This window comes from Pseudorca crassidens, chromosome 15, assembly GCF_039906515.1.
Source record: "Pseudorca crassidens isolate mPseCra1 chromosome 15, mPseCra1.hap1, whole genome shotgun sequence".
In the NCBI taxonomy this organism is placed as follows: domain Eukaryota; kingdom Metazoa; phylum Chordata; class Mammalia; order Artiodactyla; family Delphinidae; genus Pseudorca; species Pseudorca crassidens.
This window is the reverse complement of record NC_090310.1, coordinates 56,114,827-56,127,265: the sequence shown is the minus strand read 5'-3', so window position 1 is coordinate 56,127,265 and position 12,439 is coordinate 56,114,827. Positions and strand designations below refer to the sequence as shown.

The following is a 12,439-nucleotide window of genomic DNA, read 5'->3' as shown; positions in this document are numbered from 1 at the left end:
AATATTGTAAAGCAATTATACACCAATAAAGATGTTAAATAAATAAATAAAATGACCAACTGGTAACTTAAGATATGGAAATTTGTGCTTTGTGCCTATAGACAATTAGTAAGAGGTTTTAAGTGGTAATAAATAGCATTTCATCATGGTTTAAAAAAAAGTTCTTCATACATTCTGGACACTGGTTATCTGAGTTTTTCACATACATGTACATGTATTGCAAGAGCTGGCCTCAGGCAAAATTGTGAAACTGAAGTTCACATTGACATTTTTTTCCTTCCAACAAAAGGTCTTACATATTTATTACCAAGCCAAAGCACTAGTGCAGAAACACTGACAGAAAGAGAAAAATCATTTTCCCAATAAAATACATCCAGCTGTTCAGATAGTGATGTTCTCAGGGTGATATGGTAAGATGTAAGTGACTTTGACACAGCATAAATATGTTTGCCTCCTCATGTGTGGGGCTGCTTATAGACCCCGCTTGGTTCTGCTCCAATGTCTTCTCTCCGAATTTTACCTGTTGTATTATCAGTTTTCATTCTAATACGTTGGGGAATGGGACAATACTGCTTTTGTTTCTTGGTCAGGAATCACTTGATCCTGCAAGTCTCGTTACAAGACATGGTGAGGAGAAAGTTCAACCGCACATAAGATGGTGGAGAAGAGAAGAGAGTGCCACATTAATATTTATGTGTATCTACCAGGTACCAGGTGCTCCTTGCACCATATTTTTCTCACCCTCACACTGCAGGGAGGCATTATTTTCTCTATTTTCATTCTGAGATACCAGAGCCCAGAAATGTTCAGCAACTTGCTCAATGCTGCACAGTGTTTAAGGTGAAGAGCTAGGATTCAAAGAAATCTGTGTGAATTCTGTCCCTTGAAGAAAGCACACTTAAACTGATGCCTCCCACTTCTCTTTCTCTTCTTCTTTTTTTTTTTTTTTTTTTTTTTTTGCAGTACGCGGGCCTCTCACTGTTGTGGCCTCTCCCGTTGCAGAGCACAGGCTCCAGACGCGCAGGCTCAGCGGCCATGGCTCACGCGCCCAGCCGCTCCGCGGCATGTGGGATCTTCCCGGACTGGGGCACGAACCCACGTCCCCCGCAACGGCAGGCGGACTCCCAACCACTGCACCACCAGGGAAGCCCTCTCTTCATTTTTTAAAATAATTTATTTATTTATTTATTTTTGGCTGTGTTGTGTCTTTGTTACTGTGCGCAGGCTTTCTCTAGTTGCGGTGAGTGAGGGCTACTCTTTGTTGCGGTGCGCAGGCTTCTCATTGCGTGCCTTCTCCTGTTGCGGAGCACGGGCTCTAGGCACACGAGCTTCAGTGGTTGTGGCTCACGGGCTCTAGAACACAGGCTCTGTAGTTGTGGCGCACAGGCTTAGTTGCTCCTCGACATGTGGGATCTTCCTGGACCAGGGCTCAAACCTGTGTCTCCTGCACTGACAGGAGGATTCTTAACCACTGCGCCACCAGAGAAGCCCTCTCTTCATTTTTTTTTTTTTTTTGCGGTACGCGGGCCTCTCACCGCCGCGGCCTCTCCCATTGCAGAGCACAGGCTCTGGACGTGCAGCCCCAGCGGCCATGGCCCATGGGCCCAGCCGCTCCGCGGCATGTGGGATCCTCCCGGACCGGGGCACGAACCCGCGTCCCCCGCAACGGCAGGCGGACTCTCAACCACTGCACCACCAGGGAAGCCCCCCTCTTCATTTTTAACACCCTCATCTCCTGTAACCCTCAGCTAGCTTGTCTTACTCCCCAACTTGCTGGTTACTTTCCCCTGGGGAGCCTTTTCCGCTGCCCAGTTCACCAGCTCAGGTTATGGGGCCTTTCCAAATCACTTGTCACACCATTTCCCCATCTGTCCTCAAGACTGGACTCTGGGCTCTGTGAGGTAGAGGGACCACATCAGTCTTGTCCGTTTTTATACCCCAGTAGTAGATGCTCAGCACCTACTTGTTTAATGAATTAATATGAGTTTATTGGGAGAGTAAGGTAATGTCTCTCTTGTTAGGCACTGCAATAGGTGTGGCAGAGATGTTTTTGAGCAGGGAAGCCCAGCCAAGCATCAGGACTGGAAATCATACATTTGTACCTCTTTCCTTGACTCTACATCCTTGCCCATCGCTCCAAGGGCACAGCCCATCTCAGCGCCCCATCTTTGGCTTCTGACTCACTACCTGTTGACTCCACCACAGCAGCAGATAAATCTGGCTTTTCTGTTCACCTCTACTAGAAAACCCAGAGGTGAGGTATCTGCCCTCCTTGAGCCCACATCTGGGCACATTTGTAAATCCACAGTAGTTTGCACCTATGGGCACAGTTCCTTTTTAACCCCAAATTTTGTTTTTATTTTGTTTTTAATCCACGAATTTGTATTTTGAAAATTTCAAACCCTCAGGAAAAGTCCCAAGAAAGATATAATAAACACTCATAATCGTTCACCTAGATTCTCCAATTGTACCTACTCTCTCTCATTTTTTCCCCTGGCTGAAACATTTGGGAGTTACTGCAGACATCATGGCATTTCACCTCTAAACACTTCACCATAAATTTCCTACAAACAAAAACATTCTACACAACCATAATATCACTCTCTGGAAATTTAACATTGTTATTGTACCAATCTCTAATATTCAGTCTATATTAAAATTTCCCTAATTGTCCCAATAATGTCCTTTGTATATATTTTTCTTTTTGATCCTAAATCCAATTAAGGATCCCATGTTGCATTTAGCTGTCATGCCTCTTTAATCTTTTAATCTGCAGGAGTTTCTTTGCTTTTATTTATTTATTTGTTTGTTTTTTTATTTTTTTGGCTGTGCTGGGTCTTCGTTGCTGTGTGTGGGCTTTCTCTAGTTGCGGCGAGCAGGGGCTACTCTTCATTGCGGTGCGTGGGCTTCTCATTGCAGTGGTGTCTCTTGCAGAGCACACGCTGTAGGTGCATGGGCTTCAGTAGTTGCAGCACATGGGCTTCAGTAGTTGTGGCGCGTTGGCTTAGTATTTGCGTCACGCGGGCTTAGTTGCTCTGCAGCATGTGGGATCTTCCAGACCAGGGATCAAACCCATGTCCTTTGCATTGGTAGGCAGAGTCTTAATCACTGGAGCACCAGGGAAGTTCCTCTTTGCTTTTTTTTTTTTTTTCTGTCTTTCATGATGTAGATGTGTTTGAAGAGTTTGGGTCACTTATCTTGCAGAATGTTCCTTAATTTGGATTTGCTGATGTTCCCTCGTGATTAGATTTGAGTTAAACATTTTTGGCAAGAATCACAAATGTGATGTATCCTTCTCAGTGCATGACATCTGGAAGCATTGTTGTTTTGTCCCATTATTGATGATGTAGGGAAATCTTTTCTTTTCTTTTTTTTTGATAAAACATCATTTTGTCCATGATGTCCATCAACAGACACCTTGGGTTACTTCCATTTTTTGGCTATTGTGAATAACGCAGCTATAAACACCAATTTCATAAAGATTTTCCTTGTGTTTTCTTCTAAGTGTTTTATAGTTCTAGCTCTCATGTTTAGGTCTTTGAGCCACCCTGAGTAATTTTTTTGTATATGGTTGTAAGGTAGGGGTCCAACTTTTATTCTTTTGCATGTGGAAATCCAGTTTTCTCAACACCATTTGTTGAAAACACTGTCCTTTCTCCATTAAATTGTCTTGAGATCTGTGACAAAAATCGATTGACCATAGACTTAAGGATTTATTTCTGGGGTTTCTATTCTATTCTGTTGATCTATATATCTATCTTTATGCCAGTATCACACTGTTTTGATTACTGTAGCTTTGTAGTAATTTTTGAAATCAGGAAGTATAAGTCCTTCAACTTTGTTCTTTTTCAACATTGTGTTGGCTATTCATGGAGGGCAGTTACTTTTTAAACAGGACTCCTGGAGACTCCATTTGATATTAAGGAAGAGATGATTGGGATTTTCCTGGCAGTCCAGTGGTAAGGACTCAGCTCTTTCACTGCTGGGCCCAGGTTCAATCCCTAGTCAGGGAACTAAGATCCCACAAGCCAGGCTGTGTGGCCAAAAAAAAAAAAGGAAGAGATGATCCATAACAGTCAACGTTTACACACTTTAGGAAGAATGTTGGTGACTGTGTTTGGCTGCCTTCAAAACCCATCTCATGGTTTGGTGACCCTAATGTTTGTACCAAGAAGTAGAATGCATAGCCTGGTAAAGATAAAAGTATTAAATCCCATTTAGTTAAGTGTTACACAAAATTTAATATACTAAAATATATAAAGTAGCATGGAATCAGATATCCGAGCTGCCTAGTCACTGTACACACTCATCACTTCAGCCCATCTGAACACCTGTCTTTCCTTTAAGTGTGCTCTACTTCTCCTCACCCACCACCTACCTCCTTTTTCCTGAATTCAGATGTCACATGCAAGTCATTTTGTAATCTATTTTTATTCTTTTCTCTTCTTGCAGGACACTTTTAAAACTCTATGCTTTAATTGTACTGATTAAAAATAAGTAATACATTCACCAGTTTCAAAATTCAAAAGGTAAAATGATCCATGATGAAAGCCTCCCTGACATCCCTGTCCCTTCTCTCCAATTATCCTCCCCAGCAGCAACCATTCTTATTGTTTTCTGGTATTTTCATATCCATACACATTTGGGCCACAGGTAAGTAAAAAGAACTTCCTCACGCAAACAGCTGCATAGCAGTTGCTGTCAGTACTCTGCTGTATCCTTTGGACCTTCTCTTGTCAGTGTGCTCCTACAGACTCACTTACCAAGAGTGTAGTTTTGTGCCTGAAGACTTGACGGAAGCTGGGAAGACTATTTTAAGCACTAACAGCAGGCCGTGTGTAGGGGGGAATTACTCCTACCCAGGAACAGCTCCATCCAAGAAGCTCAGGAAGTGGTATCTTAACATGCCAACTCGCCACCTATCCTTCTGGTGGGATAACTGGGAGTGCAAGTTCTATGCTGGTTCCAAGAGCTTCTCAGCAGCATTGGGCTCCAGTTTCCCATAGCAGTAATTTGTTGAATAAGCCACTCATTATAGGCTGCTTTCCCTTCCTTGTTTCACTTCTTCACTTCCCACAAGCTCACTTCCCAAATGAACTACTTGCACTCAAATTCTGGTCTCAGAGTTTACCTTGGGAGAAACCAAACCAAGACACATAGTATACCATATACACTGTTTCATACCCTCCTTGGTTTGCCACCCCCCAACCCTGGGTTAAAAGAAAACAAGTTTGTTTTATTATTCTCTTTTCAGTTTTTTTTTTCTCAAAATTAGGAACAATTTAAAAAATTGGCTGTCAAGATTAAAAAGTCAGGAGATTAAACATTGGAATCTGGATTTCATGCTTCTCTTGAAAAATCAAAATTCCTAGCAATACCTCTGTTCTGGTATGACCACCGTCTTCAAGGCTGGATCTGAGGGTCCTTCCCCCCTGGGGGTGAGGAGTGGGGTCTCTTTGCCATTCATGAGTCTCGCACAGTGGGCTCCTCCTTCACTTATTGGACCTCCCTGGTCCTGAAACAGAGGGAAGGGGTCAGGGCACAAGCTTTAAAAGAATGACATAGCCCAAGGACATGACATAAACTGAGTAGAACCAAATAAGTCCAAGATGGCAGACAAGTTGACTTCCACTACACCTGGAGGCTCAGTATATGTTCATTGTAACACATCACCAAGCTAAATGATATACCCACAGGTACCATGACAGTTCCAAGGCCAACCATAAAGGTCAAAAAGTGGGTGGTGCCTCAATTCCTGGAAATCCTCGCCCCTTCCCGAAATAGCTGGAATACCCCTCCCACTCATTAGCCTATGAAATTACCCACCCCTATAAAAACTGATAACCCCATACCCTGGGACTGCCTTGCCTTCTCAGATGGCCCACACTCTTTCTGTGGAGTGTGTTTCTCCCAAGACCTTTCACCTTCTGAGATGGCCCACACTCTGTGGAATATGTTTCTCTCTAAATAAATCCACTTCTTACCTATCACTTTATCTCTCACTGAATCCTTTCTGTGACATCAAGAATCTGAGCTTCATTAAGTCCTGAAAGCAGGTGTGTGATCTCAGTTAAAAGGCCATGGGTTCAAGTCCCAATGTGGGTTTTGGCTGGGTTTGAGTCCTGGCATGTGGGTTCAAGTCCCAATCTGAGTTACACGGTTTCAGTCCTAGCAGGTCACTAAAAATGAAGCCCCTGGTTTGGGCCCGCATTAACAGAGGCTTGAAGTATTTCTAAATCATCTAAAGTCAATGTAAATTCTGATTCAGTTGTTCTGAGTCAGGGCGCAAGATCCTGCCTTTCTTACAAGCTTTCAGGTGATGCTGATGTTCCTGGTCCACAGACCACTCCTTGAGAACCAAGATTCTAATTTCTCCCTTCTCTAATCCATTTTGCATATCATTGTGCATTTACTTTTCTAGAACGCTATGTTTCATCATTTTAAAAATCCCAGTGGTTGTTGAATATCCATGGCAGTTTCTCTTTAGTATTTTAATTTTTAAACCACAGAATCTTTTGTTTTCCCAAACAACACTATTGCTCTGAGCCCCGGTGCACAAATGAGATAGAATACGGGTGCTACTAAGGTTGAAGACGGGGCCTTGGGAAATATGTCCCAAAGTTTCCACCCACCCCACTGATCCTCAGATCCCTGTGGCAAAGCCACATGAATTTAAAATTGCATGGAACTCAGTTGAAAGTCAGAGACCTTATTCTGGTATTCCAAGGCTTTGGGAGTTAAGTAACTTGCCCGAGGTCACACAGCTGCAAAGCACTGGATTTCCCAAACCCCTTGTGCATTCTTGTCCCAAGGCTACATTCACACCCTTTCCTCCCAACACCCAGGTCAAATTCTCCCACTTGATTACAGGCTTTTCCCACCCTGGTCACACCTAAGACTTAGCTGCTCTAGGGGCACTACCTCTACTGATCCAGCCTCTCCCTTATCTCTTTATCCTTATCTCCCTTTCCCCACCAAGTTATGTTAAAATAGGGCCTAAAAGTACTAAGAAGGACCTCTTGACTGCAACTCTACAGAAACACATATGTAGGGCTTCCCTGGTGGCGCAGTGGTTAAGAATCCACCTGCTGGGCTTCCCTGGTGGTGCAGTGGTTGGGAGTCCGCCTGCCAACGCAGGGGACATGGGTTCGTGCCCTGGTCCGGGAGGATCCCGCATGCCATGGAGTGGCTGGGCCCGTGGGCCGCGGCCGCTGGGCCTGCGCATCCAGAGCCTGTGCTCCGCGGCGGGAGGGGCTGCAGCGGTGAGAGGCCCGCGTACCACAAAAAAAAAGAATCCACCTGCTAATGCAGGGGACACGGGTTCGATCCCTCGTCGGGGAAGATCCCACATGCCACAGAGCAACTGGGCCCATGCACCACAACTACTGAGCCTGAGCTCTGGAGCCCACGTGCTGCAACTGCTGAAGCCCGCATGCCTGGAGCCTGTGCTCCGCAACAGGAGAGGCCACCGCAATGAGAGGCCCGTGCACTGCAATGAAGAGTAACCCCTGCTTGCCACAACTAGAGAAAGCCCATGTGCAGCAACGAAGACCCAATGCAGCCAAAAAAAAAGTACTAAGAAAAAGTCTGTGTCTTTCACCCCTCTCTTACCCTGCAGTTCTCTCCAAAATGGTGTATTTGGCAAAATGTGGGGAACCAGGTAACTATGGGATAAAGTTCTACCTCCTGATTTGGCCTCTAGGTCTCCATCATGTGGCTGTGGCCTCTGTGCCAAGTAAGCATCTTGCCTTATCATCCTGCCAAGAAAACCTCCTCTCTGCCCAGTTGGTGCTCACCTTCACCTAAAGTCACCTTTGGTGCCTCTGCCTAGCCTATGGGCCCTGGTTCACCCTATCCCCTACACACTCAGAATGTGTTAGTGAGTTTTTAAAAAATTACAATGAAAAGTCTTTAACGAATATAACTAGGAGTGTCTGAGAAATTAACAGCTCCTCCTCCATGTCTTTTTGAGGCTTATCTCAGAGATGAACAAAAATATCTTTTTTCTTTGCCACCTTTCTGTGTCTGCCCAGCCCTGCAAGGGAGGAGAGATGAGCAGCTCTCCTAAAACTCTGAGCTCTGTATGTTAAACTATGCATTTGAAAAATGAGATATAGTGGACAATTACCTGGAAAAATATCACTTACCAAAAATTATTCAAGAAATAGAAAACTTGAATAGATTTATACATTAAAGAAATTGAATCCAAATAAAAATTCTAGGCACAAAAATACTTCACTAAGCCTAGATGTCCTCATAGGCACTTTTGTCACCTTCAAGGAACAGAAAACCTCCATCTTACCCAAACTCAGAAGCAAGATTGAACAATTTGTATGAGGCTAGTCACTGACCACTGCTAGTGTAACCCTGACACCAAATCAGAAAGGACAGTGAAATTGACAGTTCAGTTTCACTTTACACATATAACAATTATAAATAAACCACTAGCTATCCAAATGCAGCAATGTAGGAAATATCCCAGGAAGAAAAGGATGTCATTTAGCCAGTAGAGAATAGCAATATAATTTCCCAGCTACAGATCAAGAAACAAAAGTCATCTCAATAGATTCAGAAAAAAAAAAACCCAAATGATAAATTCAACAACCATTTTATGAAAACAGTCTTCTTTTGGATTCCCCAGAAGCAGACCCTTACAATGATCCCACCAGAGGGGTGAGGGAGCTAGGGGATTTGAAGTTCAATTCCTAAGAGAAAGTCATTGCTTGAGTACTGCTCCTGGAGCTGTGATTCCACAGCAAGTCTAGGCTTCTCTTCACTGAGGCAGAGCAGCCTTCCTAAGTTTTGGGGGGGATCAGCGGAGGCCTCAGGCTGAGAGAGGCTGATTCTGGTATTTGAATGTGGGCCTAGGCACCCTGAAGCTCTAAGGTATGGAAGGGGCCACACTCAGCACACTAGAAACAGAAGAGAATTACTTAATTACTTTAACCTGTCTTTTGTTGTTAAGAATTTTACTGAAAAAAACAAAAACAGAAACAAAACAAACAAAAAAACTAAAACAAAACACCTCATTCTCAGTGGTGAAATGTTAGAAGTATTACCTTTAAAGATAGAAACAAGGATGGCCTCTGTCAGTACATTTGTTCACAATAAAGAAAGATTGAAAAAGAAAAAGATGAAAAGTGAAAGTATTGGAAAGAAAACAAATAACAAACAAAAAAAAACCTGTCATTATTATACAATAATATAATTGTCTTTAGGGAAAATCCTGAAGAATTTCACATATATGGAATTGGTATTTGTGTCAGTTAAGTAATGCGGTATAACAAGTTATCCCATATTTTAGCAGCTTAAAACAACAAACATTTATTACCACACACTTTCTGAGGATTAGGCGTCCAAGAGTGGCACAGTAGTTCTGGCTCAGGGTCTCTCATGTGGTTGTAGGCAAGTTTTTGGCCAGAGTTGCAGTTTTATGAAGGGAAGAAAATCCACTTCCAAGCTCATTAACACAAGAGGCTCCTCTTCTTCACTATACGGGTCAATCCATAGAGAGGGCTTCTCACACAACATGGCAGTTGACTTCCCCCAGAATGAGTGGAGAAAGAAAACTCAAGATGGAAGCCACACCTTATAATAATCTAATCTCATAAGTGACATACCCTCACTGATGTGTATTCCATTTTTTCAAAGTGAGTCACTATGTCCAGCTCACACTCAAGGGGAGAGGACTACATAAGAACCTGAGTACTGAGAGGCAGGATCATTGGGGATCATATTAGGGTTTACCCACCATAGTACATAAGAGTGGTGTAGTTACAAATGTGCAGGAAAAGGAGTGGACTTTGCAATAAATGTGACTGGGACAATTGGTTATGCAGATAGAAAAAAGCACCAACCTGATCCCTAGCTTATTCCACACTCAAAATAAATTCCAAGTGGGTTAAAGGCTTAAATATTAAATTTAATTATTTAATTAATTAAAATTAAATATTAAAAGTAAAACATTCAGAAGAATATATTGGAAGAGTATGTTTATGCCTTCTGGATAGGGAAGAATTTTTTTTTTTAATTTATTTTTATTTTTGGCTGCGTTGAGTCTTCATTGCTGTGTGCAGGCTTTCTCTACTTGTGGCGAGTGAGGGCTACTCTTTGTTGCGGTGCGAGGGCTTCTCATTGCAGTGGCTTCTCTTGTTGAGGAGCACAGGCTCTAGGTGTGCGGGCTTCAATAGTTGTGGCACACGGGTTCAGTAGTTGTGGTGCCGGGGCTTAGTTGCTCTGCAGCATGTGGGATCTTCCCAGACCAGAGCTCGAACCCGTGTCACCTGCACTAGCAGGTGGATTCTTAACCACTGTGTCACTGGGGAAGTCCTTTTTTTTTTTAAATCTATTTATTTATTTGTCTGAGCCAGGTCTGAGCTGTAGCATGCAGAAACTTCATTGCGGCCTGTGAGGTTGTGGCATACAGGATCTTTAGTGCAGCATGTGAGATCTTTTAGTTGCGGCAAGTGGGATCTATTTCCCTGAGCAGGGATTGAACCCGGGCCCCCTACATTGGGAGCACTGAGTCTTAGCCACTGGACCACCAGGGAAGTCCCAAGAATTCTTAATAAGATTCAATACTGTCAAATTACACTACATTGAAATTTAAGACTTTTTTACAGACACATGTCATGGAAAGCCATGAACAAGGTGAAAAAGAAAAGCTACAATGATGGATGCTAGCTGAGCTTATTGTGATAATTATTTCACAATATATGTAAATCAAGCCATCATACTGTACCCTTTAAACTTATACAGTGATGAATGTCAATTATTTCTCAATAAAACTGGGGGAAATAAAAGAAAAGCTACAGATTGGAAGATGATATATGTAATGCATATAATTGAGAAAGGATTGGTATCCAAAATATTTTTTTAACCTACAATTAATGAGGAAAGTACAAACAACCCAAAAGGAAAATGGGCAAATGATGATTTCTATGACCAATAAACACATGAAACATATAGAAAGAAGCTCAACTTCTTCCATAAGCAGGGAAATGCATCTTAAAACATGATGAGATGCTATTTACATCCTTCAGACTGGCAAAAATTAGCAAGCCTGGCTATATTTATCAGGAATGCATTAGGCTGCAAATAAAAGAAGACCTAAGGACACTAGGCTGCAGATGGAATGGTTGGTTGAATCTGAGAATGCAGAACCAGCTGATGCAGAGGGCCGTGAGCACCACACCACTATAGAAAAGGGACTTGAAATCCGCAGATTTTGTTATCCAGGGGGATCTTGGAACCAATTCCTCCTGCAGATACGGAAGGAGACTGTAGCAGTGACTGACAAATGGGAGATTCTTTTTCTCACATAACAAGAAGTCTGGAGGTAAGCAACTGTGGACATCAGTTCAGTAGCTCAGCTACCTGATTTCAAGGTAGCTGGTGTGCCTTCAGGGATTTCACCCAGTTTTAAAGACAGAATCAGGGAAGAGAGAGCAAAGCTAATGAACCCATCCTCTTTGTCAGAAAAGGAAAAACTTTTAAATTCTTCACACATCAGAAAAAAACAGGGAATGATATAACGTAAGACTTACGTACCTACAATAAATTCTTAACAAATGTTGATATTTTGCAAATTTTACTTCTTATTTTTTTCTTTAATAAAACATGAGGGATACAGTGTCCAGAACTATGTTTCATGGCCTCCCCAGAGGAAAGGGAGAAAGGAATATATTTAGTTTTCCAATATCTATAACAGAGGTATGCCAGGCAAAAAGGATTAGACCAGGGTATTTGGTTAGCCAGCCCACAGTGTCTAAAACACCAAGACAATAAAGTGAGGGTGAGGGTTTGAACGTAGAAAAAATTGCACTTGGTTGGCAGGAGTAAGTTGGCTCAATCACTTTGGAAAGCAATTTGGCAATATCCAGTAAATATAAAGATATAAATACGGGGCAACCCAGAAAACCCTCTTCTAGGTGTTTGCATTTGTGAAACTCTCACGTGTGCACATAGATATGCAAATGTTCATTTCAGCATTTCTTTTCTGTTTTTTTTTGTAATAGCAAAAAATTGGAAACAGCCCAACTGTTACTCAAGAGAACTAATAAATACATTTCACAATATTAAACCAAAGGAATACTATACAGCTATTAAAATGAGTGAACTCAGCCTCTATATGTTAACATAAACAAACATTTAAGACTCAATGCTGGACTTCCCTTGTGGTCCAATGGTTAAGAGTCTGTGCTTCCGCAGTAGGGGGTATGGGTAAAAAACAAAAAGACTCAGCGCTGAGTTAAAGAGGCAAGTTGCAGAAAGGTACATAGGGTATGATAATATTTATGTAAAATGAAATGCACACAAAATTTTGTGTTTATTCTATCATTTACAATAAAGGTGTAAATAAACTTCAGGAAAGGAAACATACCAACTTCATATTAGCAGCTATCTCAAGGGAAGGAAAGAGAACTGAGGGGAGAGAGGG

At 42.3% G+C, this 12,439-nt stretch overlaps 1 pseudogene; it reads right to left on the bottom strand.

Moving 5' to 3' along the window:
- Window positions 1-471: 471 nt before the first annotated feature.
- LOC137206420 (large ribosomal subunit protein eL39-like) lies at window positions 472-626 on the bottom strand (annotated as a pseudogene).
- Window positions 627-12,439: the final 11,813 nt, after the last annotated feature.